Source organism: Tyto alba, unplaced genomic scaffold (assembly GCF_018691265.1).
Source record: "Tyto alba isolate M040663 unplaced genomic scaffold, T.alba_DEE_v4.0 Super-Scaffold_2, whole genome shotgun sequence".
Taxonomy (NCBI): domain Eukaryota; kingdom Metazoa; phylum Chordata; class Aves; order Strigiformes; family Tytonidae; genus Tyto; species Tyto alba.
Window position 1 is genome coordinate 8,483,160 of NW_024881282.1, and position 19,918 is coordinate 8,503,077.

The following is a 19,918-nucleotide window of genomic DNA, read 5'->3' on the forward strand; positions in this document are numbered from 1 at the left end:
CCCTTCCCCACGGCAAACTACAAGCCCCAGAGGTCTCCGCCCCCAGCCGGCGCCGGCCAATGGGAAGGCGGCGGCGCGGCCTCTCGCCCAGCCCCGGCGAGGCGAGAAGGGGGTGATGTCATTGCCCAGCGGGCGGCCGCGGGGGCGCGCGCCGCCGTTCATTGTGCTCGGCCGGTGCCGCCTCCCGCTGCCGCTGCCGGCGGGGGGGGCCCCGCTCCCGCCCCTTCGCGCCGGTCTGGGGGGGCCACTGCTCCGAGCGCCAGCCGGGGGTTGGGGGGCTGCCCAGCCCCGCAGCCATCCCGGAGGAGGGCTGCTTTGCACTGAGCCCCGCTGCACCCATCCTAGGGAAGGGAAGGGGAGGGGAGGGGAGGGGGGGTGTGTGTGCGCCTATTCTGGCCCGAGGGTGGCTCAGCACCCATCCCGGGGGGGGTGTGCGCCGCGCGGGGAGGGTTCAGCACCCATCCCCCGAGCGGGGCTGCTTTGCGCCCAACCCCGCTGCACCTCTCCCGGGGAGCTGCGCTGCCGCCGGGTGGGTGGCTAGCACCCATCCCCGGGGGAGCGGGTTGCTTTGCACCCATCCCCGGGGGGGGCTGCACCGCGCCGGGGGGCTGCACCGCACCTTCCCCCCCCCCCCCCCTCCCGGAGGTGTGGGGGGCTGCGCCGCACCCAGCCCCGCTCTCCCCATCGTGGGGCGACGCGGGGGCTGCCAGCCTTCTCCCGTCGCGGGTGACCGGCTCCTGGCTCCCGCCTCGTTTTATGGTCGTGGAGAGGGAGGAAAAATCCCAAACCAGGTGAGTTCTGCGCTTCTCTCCTTTTTACCCCCACACCCAACTCCCCCACCTCCCGATGCGCTTCCCCGCGCTGTGCATTCCCAGCGGAGAGCCCCGCCTGTCCCTGGAATTGCTGAAAAAAGGGGCGGGGGGGGGGGAGAGGGAACCCCAACAAACCCCTACAAATCCTTAAATCAGAGAAATACTGGGAAGAGGGGTACCCATTCGGGCCCGGAGGGCAGGTGGGTCCTGGCTGCGCGTCCCGCAGCCTCCGAGCAAGTCCCGCAACTCGGGGATGCTCCGGGCGCCCCAAAATAGCGCGGTCCTGAGCGGCGGACCCCGGAGGGGAGCCCTCTCCCGTTTGGCTTCTGAACTATATAACAGCGGAAAATAAGATGGGTTTTTAATTGCTTTTGTTGAGTTTTGCTGAGCGCCTCTGATACCCGGTGTTCCTGGGGAAAAAAAAAAAAACCAAAACAAAACTAAGAAGTCGAATAAACGACGTCTGTTTCAGGATCAGTTTTGGGGTGATGGCATGCTATGTTGTGCAGCTTCTGCGTTTTGACACCCTTGTTCCTCCCCTCTTTCAGGGAAATCCAGGGATTTGAGTCAAACTGACTCAATTCCAGCTGCGTGCAGTTGGTCCAGGTTTCTTTTCCAAGTCTTATTGTGGTATGCTTCTTCAAAATTGTTGGTTGGACAGACTGATGGTTTATTTCAACTTCCAAAGTATCACTTTGGTCTTTTTCCCTTTTCTCATAAATACACAAAGTGTGTATTTTGTAAACTTTGTAAAAACTTTCTGATCCAGCAGAGCTTTATTTTAGTGTAGCTTTTTTATTTGTTTCCCTGTTCCTGGCTGTTTGCGAGGTGCACTTCAGATCTTTACTTGAACAGTGCTATGGTATTAGTGCAAGATACTAGGGTTTTTTATCTCTAGTGAGAAGGTTTTTATCCCCTTCTATAACTACATAATCGCTGCAATTGCTCATGGACCCTAGACATCTAATTTTGTGTTGGTGGCAGTGAAATGCATGCACACAAAGGGGTCCTGCTTGCCTCAAATCTGTCAGCATCTTTTCATGCCCTCTAAAGTTAATTCACTCCAAAGCCTGACTCGGGGGCTGTTCTGAGAGCAGGAAGGGAGCGTGCAGCTGAGCTGAGATTTCCCCCTCCCCTGCTGCATATTTGCTTCTGCGCTTCTCTTGTGTAACTGGCACTGTGTGTCCTCTGGCAGACTCTCCCTGGAATCACGGCGCTGGGGGACGGGGTGACATGAGTGCAGTGGGGACAATGAAACTCCCTGTTTGGTTTGATCAAAGTGTTTGTAAACACCAAGGCAGTGGTTGGGGTGTCCATGCACGATGCACGGCGTTTTACAGCCTCCTCTCCAAGTGGGATAAACATGCTGCATCCACACCTCCTCCTTGCATTTATTTTATCCGTGTTTTTTTCCTTCCTTCCTCTTTGTTACTGACTCAAAGAGGAAGAACAACAGTCTGTGCAGGAGTTGCCTTTGTTTGGTTGGTCTTTTTTTAACATTTTTATTTCCTGGAATGTCATTTTCCTCTTTATTTCACAAGGGAGAGAATGGGTAACCTAATAGAAGGTTTCCCATCTTGGCTGTAAAAGGAGAAGTTTTATAGCGGTGATTTTGTTAGCTATGGAGAGAAGGCACTGGAAATTAAGTGATAATTTGAAAGTGTAGCCTGGGAATTGTTCTGGGAAATATTGTTACAGAAGTTGGGGAGAATAAGCAAGGAATCTGTGGTCAGGGATTTTGTGTTTAAGTAACGCAGTTTTTGTGATGTCCCTCTTTTTGATTCTGCTTTCATCTTTACAAATGTTTATTGGCATTTATGCTTGTTTTATTATTTTTCCAAGTTACTTGATTTATTGAATTTAGGAAGACTTGTGACAATGTTGTCTTGTGTGCTGGCATTTTCAAGCTGTGTTATACTACAGCAAGAAATGGACTAAAAATGTCGCTCAGATATCCACACTATTAATAAGATGAAAATTTGCCTTATAGGAACAGAAATAAAGACACAAAAATGGACCAAAAGCTGCAAATCGCTCAATAGATGAGTGATTGCTGTGAAAAAGCACAGATGAGCTAAGAGGCCCTTCCTCTTGAGTAGTTTGAGTCCTGATCTTGCAAAGACCTAGGTGCAATGTATGCATTTACTGTGTTTTAAGAAGTCCCTGAGGTGCCAATTGCTGGAAGCAGAGAGGCTATCCCAGGAAGGCAGCACTAAATATCTCCTCTGGTCTTTTACTTTTTCCATAATTTCTTACTAGCGTCCAGTTTCTGAAAGGGGATTGAGAGCTAGGTGGTCTCACGGTCAGACCCTGTACAGTTTTCTTGTATTTTAGTCCTGTTCTTAAGCTGAGCTTGATGCCATCGATTGGCTTCTTAGTAAAGCCAGAAATCACATCTTTGCAAATTGGCTTTATCAGCATCACCTACATGCCCAGCGCTGTATTAAATTTGCTATCCCAGAACTATTGCAGAAAGAGGTTCAAGCTGCACTGGGATGCTGGGGTGACTCCCAACCTTATGTATAGAGGGATCCAAAGACTAGTGAGATGAGTGGAACTGGGAGGAGCCAGAGCTGGGACAGGCTTGCTGTCTGTTAAGCTTCACTTTCATCTCTGCCCCAGAGCTGAGCTGTGAGGAGACAGTGATTTTTTTTTTTTTTTTTTTTTTTTTTCCTTCTAATCTGGTGCTGGGGTATGGTGAGGCAACTGGATTTTCTGAAGGGAGAGGTGGATGCATGAAGAAGGCTTTTTGGGGGGGAACTGAGCAGTTGCTTCCCAAACAGGCATGGGGAGGGTAGGTGAGAATTGAGGAGTGGGGAAAAAGGTGTCTGTGAGCAAACTGAACCTCTGTTAGTCACTTTCTTGTGAAAGAGCTTTCTTCAGTTTGCAGATCTAGGCTGCGTGCTCCTCTTATTCACAGGTCCAGCTGCAGGTGATAGATGTTGCTCACAGCCTGAGCCGGGGGCATTGGAGCTCTCTAATGCAAGCTGCAGAACTCGTGGTTTTAGCTCTTGTTCGGTCCTTGCTGTGATAGCAAAGCTGGCATCCATCAACCGTCAAACTGAGGTGCTTGCTCTAAGTTTTGTGGTGTGTGCCAGGCAGGCATATCTGCAGCTGGGTTTTTTGGTGGGCGGAATGTGGGGTTGTTGGCATTTTCTTATTTTTACATAAAATATAGCCAAACAAGAAATTATAATAGCTGAGAATTAGATAATTTCCTTTTCTAATTTTAAGGCATATTGCTTTCTCTTTTTTTTTTTTTTTTTTTTTTTTAATTGCAGGACCAACAGTTTGAGTGCAAGCCTCGCTCTTGGCAAGTACAGAAAGAGGAGTGGGGACTGTGCTAGGAGCTAATTTGTGTGTATTGCCAAATAACCACCCAGACATTGCAAAAGTTTCAGAGATTCATTGCGATAGTGTGGCTGGCATAGCAGGAGCACAGAAGGCAGCACAGGGTGGGCACACCTTGCAGTGATGAGACTCTTTAAACCAAGAAGCTCACATGGATGCTTGCAGGGATTCACAGCAGGAGATTTAGGAGATAATAAAATCATCTTCTGTATTACAGACGGTTGTCTGACACCAAAAATATCAACCCTTGTGGCAGAGATGCTCAGCAACAGCCCTGCTTTGGCTGGAGGTGATGAGATGACCTAAGGCAATGTTTTGATTGACTCTCCAGTTCCTGTAATTTCATTTTGCAGCAAGGCATTTAGCTTCCTGCTCTGCCAGTGATTCTGTCAATAGCTAACTAAATCCTCATTTTATTTTTAATGGAACTCTTATGACGTGAAACAACTGATCTGTCATGTTTGTCATATAATCCTGGTATCTCTTGGTCAGCCTGTGTTTATATCATGAATTTAAGCTCTGTGTGTGTGCGAGTAAAATATTCCTTAGGTGCTAGTATGCTGAATTAATTAGGGCAGAACTTGTCCCTTAAAATCATTGTCAGTATTTAAACAGAGTCAACACCACATTAAAGTTTGTTGCTGTTACAGTGGCTTCATAACTTATTTGTGCTATTAAACATTGGCCCTGAATAAGGAATTGGTGAGCTTTGTGTTATGATGTAATTTGATTTCACCCTGCGTAGATAAAAATCATTAGAGAGCTTTGTTGCATTGAGCTGGGGCTAGATATTTAGGTTGCGAACAGCTTGAGACTGAATTGCTATTTGTCATCTTGCCTCTCCTGGAGTTACTGCTCTTGCTACACTGTGCTTCTGTATGCAGAGGTGCAGTCTTCCCTGATATACTTAAGGCAAAATTTAAACCACCTGTTTAGGCTAACCTAGCTATTAGTTTCCTGTGATAATTAAGGAATACTTGTACAGAGGAGACCCTTCTGTAAGGTCTTGCTTTGCTTGATACAGAGAGTGCCTCGTGGAAATCTGCTACTGTCCTTTTAAAGATCACAGGATACCCTGTTTATTTGCTTTCCTTTTGGCAGAAATGCTTTCTTTTAAGTACTGCTGAACTAAAAGTTAACTGTAACCTTTAAGTATCTCAATAGTGTTTTCTTTTAGACCTTGAAGAGAGTAATGGAAAAGGGAAGAGAGATAAGAGGAAGGGGAGGAAAGGCTGTGCTGACATGACAAAAGATGAGCTCGCACATGGTTTCTCAAAAGACTGTGTCCTGCAGGGTGAATTTAAAAGGTGAGGGGTGGAAAAAAAAGGTGTTAGAGATGCCAAAGTATATGGAAGTCAAGCAGTGCTTGGGTAAGTCTGTCCTGCTAAAGATGCTCTCCACAGAGAAATGAACTTAATGCAGGGCCTCAGCAGTCCGATCCAATGCTGCACTGTGCTGCTGCTGCTCTGTAATGAAGTTACCAAAAACTAAACTCTTCTTTTTTGATTAAGTAAAAAGTCAGTTACTCAAAGGGCAGAGTCTGTGCATTTAAAGTGGGAGTATTTCTTGATATAAATTCAGCCTATTTGCAAAAGGGAATCGCCATGGAACTACTATCCTATAGGCTGGTGCTGAGCCTTGATGGCAATCTGTTTCAAACAGTGAAGAAAATTAATCCAACTGCATACGAGACTTTCATGTTCTGCAGCAGCAATCAGTTGCATGTGCTTTCCAGACTGTGTTGGACTGAGCCCCTCACATCCAAAAGAAGAGGCGCTTTCATAGCTTTGGCAGAAGGGATTGTTCCTTTACCTGGATGTGGAAGTACAGGATTGCTCTCCAGAGTAATCAAGTGGTTAGAATAGAATATTTTCAGTTGGAAGGCTCCTACAACAGTCATCTAGTCCAACTGCCTGACCAGTTCAGGGCTGACCAAAAATTAAAGCACGTCAATAAGAGCATTGTGCAAATGCCTCTTAAATGCTGACAGGCATTGACCACCTCTCTAGAAAGCCTGTTCCAGTGTTTGACCACCCTCCTGGTAAAGAAATGCTTCCTAATGTCCAGTCTAAACCTTCCCTGGTGCAGCTTTGAACCATTCCCACATGTCCTGTCACTGGATCCCAGGGAGAAGAGCTCAGCACCTCCCTTTCCACTTCCCCTCCTCAGGAGCTGTAGGGAGCAATGAGGTCACCCCTCAGCCTCCTTTTCTCCAAACTAGACAAACCCAAAGCCCTTAGCTGCTCCTCCCAGGATGTGCCTTCCAGCCCTTTCACCAGCTTTGTTGCCCTCCAACAAATCTGTGTTGGGTTGTATGGGATGTTTTACCTAGAGTGTCACTACTGCGACAGTACCAGCTTGAGGGGAACTGTGGACGTGCTTATTCCCATCTGCTTTTTCCATGTTTGTCTTCCACCTACCTAAGGCTCTCCTTGTGCCAGTGCAGCCACCCCACCTCCCCTTCCTCTTCTGCTTTTCTTCTATCTAGTGATGTTCAGTGATAACCTTTGGGATATTGGATACTCCCTGACTACAAATGAATCTGTGGAATGCTGTGAATGGGCACAAATGGAGACTCTCTTCTGAAGATGATGTGACACCAATAGGGAACAGGTTACTAAAGATGTTGGGTAGATAGAATGTGTGTCTGATTAGTAGATCAGGCAACCAATGCTTTGCCCTGTGGTGGATGAAACTTGAGGCACAGGAACTTGTCAAGCCCTCCTGTCTTTTGTCACTCTTTTGCTCCAAATACCCATTCATCCATTGACACAAAAGTGGTGGGGGACCCAGAAAAATCTGTGCTACAGAAAAATCCCAGATCTATGTTGAAGACGTAGATCAACACCTTGAGTTGGGAGATGAACGCCAACGTTCAGATTTATGGTTGATCAAAGAACAAGTGTCAGGGGTTGCCAGGATTAGAAGAGAGATTTTTGGGTTTGCTATGGTGCAAAGAATGCTTTCATTAATGAAAAGCTGACTTGAAAAATAATCATTAGCACTTCTGTGTGATTTAAATTTCATTGCCTGAACTCGGAGTAATGGAAAATAGATCAGTCAAGGCTTTTTATCTAACAAGTTTTTAAAGGAAGCCAGCTTCATGTCTAATTAGTGAGAAGTTCTCCATAGTGCCATCTCTTTTGCTTCAGGGTCTAACGCCTGGTGTTTTCATGAGTTGTGGCTGCAGCATGGGAATATTTACTTAAAATAACATCCTTTCTTAAAAACATAGTAAGACAAGCTTATATAAATTTATTACTTAGACAACCTGGATTCTTGTTAGTGACCTCAATAAATCCCCTAAGGGGTGCTGTGTGGTCTTACTTTCCTGTTGCTTTCTGATGGCAGAAAGGAGTTTTAAATTCTGTCTTCTCCAACACAGGAGATTCAAGTTTATAATAAAAGGCTACTGAACTTGATTAACTGAGAGAGATGACTGCCACTTGAAAAAAAAAATTTTTTTTTTTGTTCTTGCTTTATAACTATTAACTCAAATACCTGAAAAATAAATGTAAGGTTGAAAAAGCTTTCCTGACTCATTTGGTCCTCCTTTTTAGTCCTCTGGAGACATCAGATTATTCCATCATGAGATGAATAGTCTTGGGAAGTGAGAATCAGCTAGTCTGAAATTACTGTGAGGGTATCAGTTCATTTTTGTGTATAGAGAAAAAGTTTAAGAGAAATAACATTGCTTTTTTAATTATTGCATCTCCTCTGAAGTTCACAGTGCACTGTGTCCTGTGAAGAAAAGGTATTAACTCGGATAAACCTGTGTTAATGAGTTTAATTAAAACTTCAGCAAAGACTGGAGTAATCTGTAGCTTTCACAAGAGTGTAAGGGCAGGTTTGGGATTTCCATGTGTCTCTGGACTGCTGAGGACCCCAGGAAGGCTGGTTCCAGCATCAGGTTCCATGTCCTGGTTGACTGGAGATGTAGCTGCAAGTTCAACCTGTGTGATGATGGGTCTGGGCTCTGTTCCTCTTCCCTGTAATCCCAGTTTCCGTGGCATAACTACAGAAGAGTGCTTTCACTCTAAAGGGGGTCGTTTTAACACATTTTGCAGCTAATTCCATGTTTTCTGTCTAAAACACACCCAAGTGAAGCGAGTATCTGCACCATCACAATTATTCTGGCCCTGTGGACAATAACTGTCTCCTGTCTATAGCCAACAGAAGATCATGGCACCCTCTAATTTCTGATATATCTGGTAATATAAAAATCCTCACTGTAAATATTTGCTCTTGAGAGCATTAGGTAGTTACAGGGGAATTCTTGAACAGTGTTGGGTCTATTAAAAAAAAAAAATCATGCAAAGGCTGTATCTGAGCTGCATGTACCAGCAGCTTGAAACAGCAGAAGCAAAGCCAGTGCCTGATTTCTCTATTGCATTTGTCCTTGTTCTGAACAATTTGTTCCTTCTAAAAAGGGAACTGTGCCCATTTTCTTCAAGCCAGCAGTATTCACATTTCTAAAATATGGTAGTAGCATTGCTCAGATGGATGGATGTGTGTGTGTGTGTGCACACATAGAAAAACCCCAAATAAACCCAGATTTCTGTTAACTCTTTATTTTCATCAGGCAAACAGGAATTCTAAAGTCCAGCTGTTAACTCTGGGCTAAGGGATTTCTGCTCAACCTATTTAGGAGAGGGAGGCACGACTGTGCGACTCGGCTGGAAACTGCTTTGTGGTATCTGTAGGAATGAAGTCTCCTCTTGTGTTGCGACCTGCCGTTGGCATGCCCTGGACATCTCTTGCAGGGATGTAGCGTATGTTTGATGCAGAAACAAGCTGTGTCTTTTTAACAGTCCCTAACCCCAAATTTCAAAGTCTCTTTTGCCTTGTCCCAAAATTGGAAGAAAACCTTAGATATATCCATATTGTGATCCTGAGGTACTTTTCAGTTTTTCCATTATGTTTGTAAACCTTGGAAACAACTTTTGTTAATATAGACTGTTTCACTCTACTAAGAAATCTTTCTTTACCTTTCCTTCTAAAGTAGCAGTTCTGTTGTCACAGTTCTGCAGGAAAGCTGTGTCTACTGGGTTGTGTTGGACATCCCTGTGCTGGAAATGCTTGAGATTCCCCTGTCCTGTGCCATTATGCATCGTTATTGTGGACCATTCCTGAACTTCCTACTGCAGATGTGAATGTAGTATCGGGAATTTTTAAAGTTTCTTCTCAAGCTGCTGCATGGCCAGATACATTAGGGCTTCCATCATTAGTAACTTCACCATACTCGTTGTAAACCTTCAGTCTTTTGTGAGTGGCCATCCCATTTTTATCAGTGTTTTCTGTTATATCTGTTGTGCCTCTGGATTGGGAAACTTCTTGGTTTAAGCCAATCTTGAAATTAATCATTTTTGCTAGGTTAATTTTTCTGGGACAGTGTCCCCAGGCTGATTCCCTTTGCAGCCATGTGGGTGGTTAGCTGGTATTTAATAATAATAAAAGCATCTTTAAAACAAATCCCCCCTAGTTAGAAATTTAGAACCGAAGAAATTCAAAATAAATTGGGTATTGATTTGCACAATGAAACAACCAAGGAAAACATTCGTTGTGGGCTGAGGCTAATTCTGTTAAAGGAGGCTGACTGTGAAATAAATATTAAATAAGGTGGCTCATTAAGTTCTGCAGTTTACGAAAGCTGTCGCCACAGGGAGGAAGAACCTGGTGTGAATTATTGTTTATTTACTGCATCTGTCAGTCATTGTGGCAGTGAGATTCTTACCTCTATTCGTAGAATAGCCGTTAGTAACCAGGCCATTCTGCTTAAATGTCAAACTCCTTGTTGGAAAATGTGTGAAACTACATAAAAATTCTTCCCATCATGTTAACACATCTTTCACAATATTCCTCGTTTTGCTTGATGACATCAGTTCTTGGAGATACAGAAGAAGGCTTTAAAAATATCTCCTGGGCAATGTTGGGTGATGCTTAGTTAATGAATTTAGTTATGTCTGTCTGATACTCTGGAGGGTTGGTCAATTCGTTGTTCTTCCTCTGATACAGTTTTTGAGTCACTTATCTCTTTTTGACTGTTCCTGTATTTTATTTATAGATTGGATTTTATGTATAGATTGGATTTTATTATCCATAGTAAGGTATTTGGCATAGGGTTTTATCTGCTAGTCCCTAGTTTGTACAGTGAGAATCTGCAGTTCTCTGCAATCTGTGGGTGTTACTGTAATCTGAGTAACCAGTGCTGTAACTCGGGGGGGAATAGCCATTAGTGATTTTGGAGAACGATAGTCTCCTTAGTTTCACTGCAAATCAATCTATATAACTTGCAGTTTTGTCTAGAAAGAAGTATTTTGTACATTGGAGGCAAGACAATTGAATATTGCATTTGTTTTGTGTTTATAAGCAAGTCACTTCTGAACTTTCTGTTTCTTGGTTGCCTCCATCTGTAAAATGGAGATAACCTCAGAGGGATGCCTTGAATATTCATCAGTGATTTATTGTATGCCACTGAAGAAAAGTGTTATGGGCAATGTTAATGAAGTTTATTACTCAGCCCCTCTGCTGTAGATTGATCAGTGTTTCAAACATCTGCAGTCTTCACAAGCAAATTCTTAACTGGACTTAGCCGGTAGGTGACAATAATAACTTCAATTTATGTGGGGCTTTTCCTTTGGAAGAGCTCCAAAGAATTTTATAATCTGTAATGCAAACCATAGTGTAAATATTGCCTTAGCAGCCATCAGCTATCAGTGAGGTGCTGCATGATGGATGTTGCAATGCCACTGGCAGCCGTATGTGAGAGGGTAGCAAAAAAGAGAAGTAATACTGCAAGCGGTGGAGGTGACACAGGCAGGGAAATGGGAAGACAAGATGCCAATACCTGAATTGTGGTTTTTAGCTTTGTTGTGATCAGTGGTTCCTAGAGATCAGGTGATTCTCATGAGAAACACGGTGTTTTTGTTGCAGTCTCACAGTGCTGTGGTATTAGCACAATTCCAGTTTAGCAGAAAGAGTCCTGCTAGCTCCCCGTGATTTCTTTCTTGCAGAACATGTGCAGTTCTGGACATCTTAATTCAAATACTGTGGGACAGCAATGTGATTTCAGTGGTTTCTCAGGCTGGTATGGCTGTTTGTGTAATGCCCACTTCTTATGGAGGCAAAGGGCATAGTCCTTTGGAGTTTGCTTTGCATGTTCAAAAGACTTGAAAGTATAACCCAGATAACTTACTCTCAAACTGAAGTCCCGTTAACCCTAAATCCTTTCAGAAAGTATAAATACCTTTGCAAAGATACCTTGGCTAAGAATTGATTGTGTTCAGTTGAGTTTGTTCACTGAATGGTGGAGCCATTTCTCCCCTGAATCGTAGACACCTAAGTTGGGTTGTCTGAAGTTAAATGTTGTTATCGTAGGACCCAGCCACCATCGCTGGAGAGAGATGTCAGATTAAGAAATACTCAGAGATGTTTGTCTCGCAGTTTGGTAGGGAGACCAGACCTTGTATACGACTAACTTGGACATTTTGGTTAGTTCCTCAAAGGTAAGACCAGACGGTGCCACTGTGTACAGTGTAACCTGCCAGAGCAGCATAGTGCTTTAATTGACTAGACACAGGGCTCAAGTTGTCAAGTCATTTATTAACAAGAGGTTCATCAGCTTTTGTGTCCCATACAGGATCATGGTTTTTGGAGTGGTTGCGAGCACTTTCAACTCTAGTGGCTGTGTCCTGAAGCTTCAAGGGCTCAGAACCATTAAAAACCAAGACAGAGCGGTCCAAAAACTGGATAACACAAATGGGTAGCTACAACTAGAAGCTATGGCAGGAACATCTGGAGAAGAAATACATGGCTGCTATGTGTTCTCTTGGTTGACAGGCATTACTGTCCTGAGCAACCAGCCAGCTGCAGCCGAACAAGCAGCAAGGGCAGAGGACAGCCCCACAGTTACAGTGCAGATGCTGATTTGGAGCTCATTCCAGCTGCCTGTTGGTCACAAAAATTGTAGAAACTGTATTGGCTTTGTAATTTTGCTGAACCAGTCTTTCTTTCAGTAACTTTTGAGCCTGTTGACCAGGCTAGATGATTGCAAAAGCTTGTTTTTGTTAGAAAATAGGGTTAAAGCGTGTGCAGTGCTTGTTGAATTCAGGTGCTTGTTTGGCAGTGCTCGTCCAAAGCTTGCCTGGTATGGAGTAAACGTTGTGTTGTATCATTTTTAGGCTTGGTCTGGGCAAACCAGTATTTCTGTTTGGAGCACCCTGGGCTAATGGAGACCTCAGCAGTCAACAGAGCACAGTTTGAGTCTTGGCTTGCTGCCTCACTATATGCTTACACCAATGTTTACAATAAAAACAAAACACAAAGTATCATTATAGCCTGGTGGATAAATTGATATCTTTGGTATGTATATTTTAAAGCCTCTGTGTTCAGGATTCTGGTCTTTTTAGATATTTAAGACCCCATCAAGTCTATATTTTGCTATGACCCACCCTCCATTAAATATATATATTGATAACAGTCAATGATTGCATTAATGTTTAATCCAGTACATTTTTCAGTTTTATCATCCCATTCATCCATATTGCTGTAATCCATTCCTCCTGGAAATACTGTGGTAATTAGAGGAGAGACTGATTTTCAAGCATTACTGTGACATGTGTAAGCAACCTGTCTTGGTTTGATACTTTCATTATCTTTGCTTATAGCTTTAATTGTGTACCATCTTGAGTAGGACCACAGGAAGGAGAAGTGTGAACTTCTCATTTGTGTGTTACAGGGATTCACGTAGTGCTATGCAGAAAAAAATAACATGTCCAGTATGCAAACAGCTTTGATGGCTAGTGGTTCAGACATTGCTAATAATAAGGGTCTTATTTATTTCCTATATAGCAAATGCACCTTTCAAATGGACAAGGCAATTGGTATGATTTAGGAAGAGGATTGTTACGGAGAATGCCTTCCTGTAATCAGCATCTATTTCCTCCTGGGAAGGAAGGGTTTGTAACTTCTGTCCCATTTTTAAAGGGAGGATGTAGTAATTGAATCTTAGTATGTGTTGTGATACGTATGAAAATGTTGTACACTGAAACTATCTGGATTTCTCATGTGTAAGACATGCGTGTTGCTGGGAGCGTGGCCTATTCTCAGGAGCTGAAGGACCAATGTACAGGTTTTTTGAAGCTTGTTTGGCATTTGAGGGTTTTGTCTAAGTCTCTGACATTTTATTCTCCAACTTCTGGTTTTAAAAAGAAACATCTGTCATTTTTTATCCTAACCCTGAGGTGGGTCCCAGTGTGCCACTGTGATTGGGGTTGTTTGTCCTCTTGCAAAGAGCAAGTTCATAATAGCTGTTTTGAACATTCCTGGGAAAGTAAAGATACTCTCCATCACACTCCTGCTTTTGTGTGGGAAGGACTCTCCGAACAGTCACAGAAATTCCTGTAAATATCAAAAATGCATCTTGTGATGCTTCAAATCCTTCCTCATAATTCCCTGCTTTCCTGCTGTTTGCAAGAATCCTGAGCCATGTGCTTTCAACTCACCATCAGCATCTCAGCCTGATGGAGCTGGGAGGGATTGCCATTCTCTGTGGATCAGACCTGGAGGAAAATTAGTGTCATGGGAGTAACAGCATGCTATTTCCATTTTAGGAACAGTTGGATAAGCCTCGACAGGGGAGACTTGCTGCTTTAATTTAAGGGGGGCCTACCAAGCAGGTTTCCTTCTTCTGCCTCTTGCTGCTGTGCATTGCTGCAGCATCCCATGGCCAATTGTTGCATCCCGAATAACTGTGCAAACACAAAACACAATTTCTACCTGGTAGAGCTCAGAGCTTTCTGGTGGGTGACAACAGGTCACGGTCACAGACAGGCAGGGAAAGGCTAGGCGACAGCAGTATTTTTGAGCAGGAGAAAGCTCAGTGGGTGTTTGAAGGGAGACCTCCATGATGGAGAGCATCGCTGACAGAGCTACTGTTGAAGATAATTAGTGGGCTGTAAAATAAATTAGAAAAATAATAACAAGGATTTGGGGAACCATGAAAGGAAGAACAGAAAACCCTGAAGATGCAAATCAGGAAAATAGGGAAAATTGCCCTTTAACGGGATTTTTTTTTTTTAATGGGGATGCCAGTGATCCAAGAGGAGATCTGTCAAGGCTGGAGAGGGACAACCATAACAACTGAGATGTGTCAGGATGTTGTGTTGGATTAATCCTGAAGGGACTTAATTATTCCCTTTTTTTTTTTTTAGAAGGCTTCACTGGTGTACTTCTGCAGCAAGGAGGTTCCTTGGCCAACAGAGATTAAGCCAGTTCTTCACATGAATGACCTGTGTGAATAGTGAAGCTTCTAGTAGGCAAGGCTTTGGTTGGGAGCAAAGGGTTGTTCTCTGGAGCAAGGGGAGGAGAGGATTTAAGAGGTGGATGATGTCTGTTTTAAGCTGGAAATCTTCCTAGATAAGTATCAGCTGTTGGAGCTTCCGAGCTGCTTTTGCTGTCCAGGAGTCTTCCAACCAGTAGCACAAGGAAGAATCATATATTTTTGCCATTCACAGCTTTACTAGTTCCATTGCTGCCTACAGAATGTTATATTAGGATAGAAACCATTTCTACTGGAGTCTGGGGATGGAGGTGGCACTAAGGCAGCAGTGGCCAGGTGTGTATTTGGGCAGTTGCAGAACAGTGGGATGTGTCCTGTCCACATGGGGAAACAGTAAAGACCCCCAAGGGAAGGCTGTGCTGTCATGGGTGACCTGTCCTCTAGCACCTAGGAGTGGGTACGAGGAGACGCTAGAGGAAAGAATTATCTTCTCTATTTTAGTAGCTGTAACTTTTATATAAAGGTTTAGTTAAAAGGGGAAATTTCCTGAGTACAGCCCAGAAATAGTTCCCAGAGAAAAATACTAGCCTTATTACACCTTACTTGGCAGACAAAAATGCGTGTAGAGAGTGTGATACCAGGGCAGAGGAAGTCAGATTTCAAGACTGTAGAATGAAAAGAAGAAAAAGAGAGCTCGAGGATAGTAAAGTGGAGTTGTGGGTGGCAGGTGGGAAGGAAGCTGGAGAGGTAAAATAGTCCAACAAAGAACATGAGGCTTAGGTTATGTGGGGGCAACTCCCAAATTTCTGACCTTGGGCAAATCACTTGATCTGTTACTTTTTTTTCCATCTTGTCTGTGTGTACAGAGAGCTCAGAGATGGACAATAGTGCTGCTTAAGTGATTTGTGTGTAGTACAGAGTACCGTGAGGCCATCAGCCTGGCTCAGATTTAAGTGTTACCGTGATACAGATTTGAAGCTATTAACGATGAGGAAAGGGGGAAAAATGTACGTACTGTTTATGCACAACTTGCTCTCCCTTTAAAGGTTGTAGATGTGGGCATGCATGTGGTGGAAAGTCTGCTTGGACATTTCCTCCATGCAATAGTTGAATGTTGAGTGAAGCTTTTGAGTTGTAACTTCAACCATGTAAAAATGGCACAGGCCTCTTTCAATGTGATAGACCAAAAAATTGTAATATATTATTTCAAAGCACAACTTTTATGTTGTTGGGGTCGATACAACCTTCTGTACATGCACACCGAAGTACACCAACAAGTAGCAAAGAACAAAAGGGAGAACAGTCTGAGAAGTGGGCAGAGCAGAGAAGCCATGCACTTTTCTTATGCTTTTAAATAACCCAGATGATGTTTGAATTAGTTTTGTGTTCAAATTGTTGGTTGTTGTAATGGCATGATGAATTAATAATTTAACTTGATAGAATATTATATACTTAATCGTGGCTTCCTATTCCCTACGTGCTCATCACAACCAGGCTCTGGATCTGTCCCAATAGTGCATTTGTGTTGAGGATGAAGGGGGTGATGTTTGTGACCATGCTGGGACCTTATTTTGCTGGCTTTGGGGCAGACATGAGAGAACACAGATCTGCTCCAAAGAGTGTGCACTGTCTTCACTGACTGTTCAAGTGTAATAAAAGTACAAAGAAATGCAAACGTGGTGCTTTGTGTGTTATTTGCAACTCTTGTATTGTACCTGGGAAGTCTCACTCAGTGCTTACCCAGTTTCGAGGGAGGGTGAAACGAGATTATTAGTTGCCAAGAAAAGAAACTCAAACCAATTTAAGTGAGAACCTGGAGCTGCCAGCTGTAACCCCAGGCAGTATGTGAGGCTACTGCAGAGCAGCAGAAATAGAGCTGTGAACCAAAGCAGGGAATTAGTGAGCCACAGTGAAAGCTTGGATTTCTCCTCTGGAGGTGAAGTTCTTCACTCAAAAGGCTACAAAGACTTTTTCTGATGTGGAGCACTTGTCTTTGCCACAAGCCAACCTACGTTTCTATGCCAAAACAACACTCAAACCTGTTCCCTTGTATTGAAGCACAAATGGGATACTTGACGCTTAATACCTAATTTTCCCTGATTGTCTTGGGTTGTTTTGTGCTTTTGACGCTGAACCGAAAGCCTTTTTGTGACATACAAATGCATGTTTTATTACAGACGGATATGTTAGCTGGAGTTGTAGTGACTGCTGTTCAGGCTGGCCACTGAGGTTTGTACTTGACCCCGATCTGTGCTCAGTGTTCAAATTCAGATTCCCAGATCCAATTCTCAGTCTCACCAGCATATGCATCTCCTTTGCACTTTTAAAAACAGTGTTTTCTAGCTTTTGGCAGAGGTAAATCTAAGGCTTTTGAGTTTGTCTCTGTAGGTAGCTGGCAGGTGTCCTTCCAGGGTTAGGGATGTTTTTTTGCCAGTTTGTTTTTCCCATCATCCACTTTGGTCTGCATTACTCTTGCTCTTGTTTTGCTGTGCCGGGTCCGCAGTGCTGCTGGCTGGGCTTATGCCTTGGTGCTCCAGCAACTTCTGCCTAAACATCCTACCCCCAGGTTCATCCCATATCCTTCTGTGCTTCCTCTTTTCCCTGTCTTTTTACTCTATAACTTTTATTTCTTCCTTTTATAATCCTAACTTGAAATTAACTCACAGTTTCTTTAAATCACTTTTTTTTTTTTTTTTTCCTTTTAAACCTAGATTTTTACAGCTATTACATGTTTCCTTTCACCATTACCTGTAGCAATGCTGAGTATTACTAGCTAAGCAAATACCCCAGTCCAGATGAAGCCAGTTTTGCAAGCCTTGTTACCCTGCCTGGATTCTTTATCACCACAACAGCTTCTCTTTTGCTTTTTATCATACATGTATCCACTCTCTGTTTTCAGAGAGAAAACCAGTGACTTTGTAAATCTGCTTTCAAAGTTAAGTCTTAAGATAATGCTTCTGCAAAAGTTCCTGGCACAGAGCTTTGCAGGATGGGTGGTGGGTTTGGTTTTTCAGTGCCACTTCAGGACAATGAATATAATGACTGTTGCATAGGGAAGAATAAAATCTGAAGTGCCATGTAGGACCTGTTCTGCAAGCTGTTGTCAGCAGAGCCAAAAAGTCAGCTTATATTCTGACTTCTAGTGTTGGTTTTTACCTTTTTTTCCCCTGCTGAGAGAATAAATAAGCACAAAAAAAATCATTGGTTTGTTTTCTGATTTGTGGTACAGTTCAGGGTACAGAATTTCAGTCTCATGTAGTACAGAAATACATATGGAACAGACTAGAAATAAATATAGAACTTCTAGAAGTCCTTTCTTTGCTTTAGATGGGCTCCATTAGACATTAAATCTGTTTATAACTCATGACAATTTGCTGTGCAAGAGGAGCTGGTGCTTGTGCGTTGCTTTATACTTCATGGGGGTGTGCTTTATACTTGATGGGGGGCAGCAAGGCTGTGCTTGTGTTTGGAATAAATGGTGAACTGAAACATGAAGAGGGAATTCTGTATTCTACTAAATGAAAATGGCTTATGTTGAGTTTGGAATTACAAGTAGTGGTTTTGGGTAGACTGCCCATTTTGTTAAAGAACAAATGGTGGCAGTCCAAATAGTTTTGTGTAAAATTGGGAAAATGCAAGGAATGAACAAATGTGAGATGTTCCTTACCCCCATAAGCAGTCTGTCTGGCTCATGCCATCTCCTTTGATAAGCTGTGTTCTAAAGAAAAATGTCAAAGTATATATGTATTTAAGAAGCTGCTAATGCAGTCTTTTTTTTTGTGACTGAAATGCTTTTCCTCCAGGATTGTGTGTCAAGATCTTGAACACCCAAGTGTGTAACCAGCTGGCACCAGCCTTGGGACAAAGTCTTCTAGTCGGGATGAAAAACATTTGATCTGTCATATACCTTCAACTTAAAGGCATAAAATGGTGGTGTTCAACAGTGTCAGCCCACTCTGGTGTAATGTCTTAAAGAGAATTATTCTTCCTTGGTTTTGGTTTTCTTTCTATTTTTCAGCCTGTCTTTTAATTCCCCTTTGGCCTGCTCTTTCTCTCTTGCCCATCTCTCCCCACATCCACCCACATGCGTAGCAATCCAGAAATGCTCTGGACCCTGAACTGCTGGAGGACTGAGCGTGTGAGCCAGCAACCCTTGCAGGGAAGGGATGCTGTGGGACCGGTGTGCTGAGGGGTACTCTGGTTGGAGTCCTGCCTGGGAAGCTCCTATTTTCTGTGGTTTTGCCTGGGTGAAAGAGATGAGTTCCCTTGTCCCCTGGCTTGTGATTGCATTTCCAGTAGCTTCAGCAGCCTCAAAGTTTCAGCTCTGAGGTGTGGGTAGGGGTTAATGTACGTGGCCTGTGGTACAATTCACAGTGTTTGAGCCAAAAAGTTATTGTGGAAATCTATTTATCTCATGCTCAATACAAAGTGACCTCCTTTTGGTATGTGCACACTGTAAATGAGAAGGTGGGTGTCTCGCCCACAGTCCTGCAGGCATAGCCCAGCCAGGGAGGAGGATGATGAATCTCTTTCCTTCTGCCTCTTATCCAAAAGATAAAAGATCCAAACTAGTTATCCCTGTTATATCCTGTTGCCTTTAGCTAATTTTCATGGGCATCCCTGATGAGGGCTCAGTTTTGTGGATGAGGTCTGGGGAGGAGCACAGCCCGGTTTGTGGTCACGACGAAGGCTCTGCAGTGCAAACACGCGCTGAGGCCTCTGACTTTGTTCGGACACGTCCCTCGGTGTCCGTACGCAGCCAGCCTTGGAGCGCGGTGGTGCCGTTTCAGACACAGCTGCTTTTCGGCGAATAGAAGGGAAGGAGCTTGTGGCTTTCATTAGAGAAAGGGATGCTTTCCAGCCAGCCACATGTGTGTGGTTATGCAACTGCTGGTTCCCCCCCTCCATTGCAACCACGGCAGATGGGGGTGGCAGAAAAAACCTAACCCACAGAGGAGCGTCGCTTACCACATCGTTATTCTTTAGGATCCTGTTGTTCTTTCTAGACAAAAGGCCTTGAGTTGGAGCCTGGGAGTGAAGAGAAAGATTTGCAGGAGGGGAAGGGCTGGAGGCAAAACGAACCAAATAAGACCTGGTGGTGAAATAAGTGATGTAGATCTGCTGCATGGATATCCTCAACTTCCCAGACTTCTAACGTGCAGCCAAAATCAAAAGACAGCATGGCTGGAAGGAGCTGGCTCTCTGGGAGCCTGCTTCTGAAGTTACAGCCAGACTCCCGCCTATATTCAGAAAATCAACTCTAATGAAGGTGTGTGGTGCTGGTCATGCAGGCTTGTGGAGGCAAGGTGCTTTGGGTTGCCTGTGTTGGAGTAAACACAGGGGTATCTGTGCCGCTGTTACCTGTCTGGAAGATTAAAACTCACGCAAATACTTGTGGCTTTGGCTTGCTTTGAGAACACATGAAGGAAGTCCCGCTGTTGGACACTTAGCAAGAAATGCCGTGGTGGTACTGAGT

At 43.9% G+C, this 19,918-nt stretch overlaps 1 protein-coding gene across 1 annotated transcript in view; it reads left to right on the plus strand.

Annotated features, from left to right (window-relative positions):
- The first annotated feature begins 144 nt into the window (after positions 1 to 144).
- RAB30 (RAB30, member RAS oncogene family) overlaps positions 145 to 19,918 on the plus strand; it is a 44,932-nt gene continuing 25,158 nt past the window's right edge. Inside the window, exon 1 of the mRNA XM_032990859.2 lies at positions 145 to 791. The gene's annotated coding sequence lies outside the window, so the exon portion shown is untranslated. The remainder of the gene's footprint in view (positions 792 to 19,918) is intronic.